Here is an 830-nt window from a genome sequence, read left to right on the forward strand (position 1 = left end):
CTCGCGTTACTTTCCCCCTTCCTCCCCAACGTTTCATCTCCACTCTCTCTTCCCTCCCTTTCCTCCATAGCCACCGCAGCCCACCGCCACCGTCGCAGCCCTTTGGCCGCACTGCCTTCACTCTCCCCTCTCCCCCCTGCTCTTCCTCTTCTCTCCTTACCCCTTTTTTTCTCCCCTGCCCTTCCCGCCAACCCAAACCCACCGTCGTGCCACCACAGAATCGCCGGCACCACCACACCGACACTACCATCCCCCCTCGCCCCTCTCCTTCTTCTCTTCCTCTCTCTATCCCTCCTATCCCCTTCTCAACTCCGACAGCCCGCGCCTCACCACGCTCCGCCACCACCAGCACCGCCGTACACCCATTTCCTCTTCATTTCCATTTCTATCACTGCGCCCCCCAGGTTTCACTACACCCCAATTCCTTTTCTGTACAAGTTACTCAGTTTGCATATATTCAATTCTGTTTAATTTAGGCTAGTTAGATATGCATGTTTGTAGTGGATTCTAGGTGGTTAGGTAGCTAGGTTGTGGTTAGAGGATTCTAGGTCTGATAATTGCTCCGTACCTGCTATTTGAATTTTCTGCTATTCACTATTGGTTGGCTGTTATTGTTGCTGTTTCACTATTTCATGGCTGTCTGATAATGTTCTGCTTCATACCATCAATTTATATAAGCTGCATTCATTCCTGCTGATTATAAGTATTTCTCTGCATTCATATCACATGCTGCTTGCACATAACTGCCTTGAGACTATCTTGATTGAAAATTCTCCTCAATGCCATTTTACTTGCTAGTTTGATATATCTTGTTCTCAGATTCATATCAG

The sequence above is a fragment of the Arachis ipaensis genome, chromosome B9 (genome assembly GCF_059453495.1).
Source record: "Arachis ipaensis isolate K30076 ecotype BB chromosome B9, ASM5945349v1, whole genome shotgun sequence".
Taxonomy (NCBI): domain Eukaryota; kingdom Viridiplantae; phylum Streptophyta; class Magnoliopsida; order Fabales; family Fabaceae; genus Arachis; species Arachis ipaensis.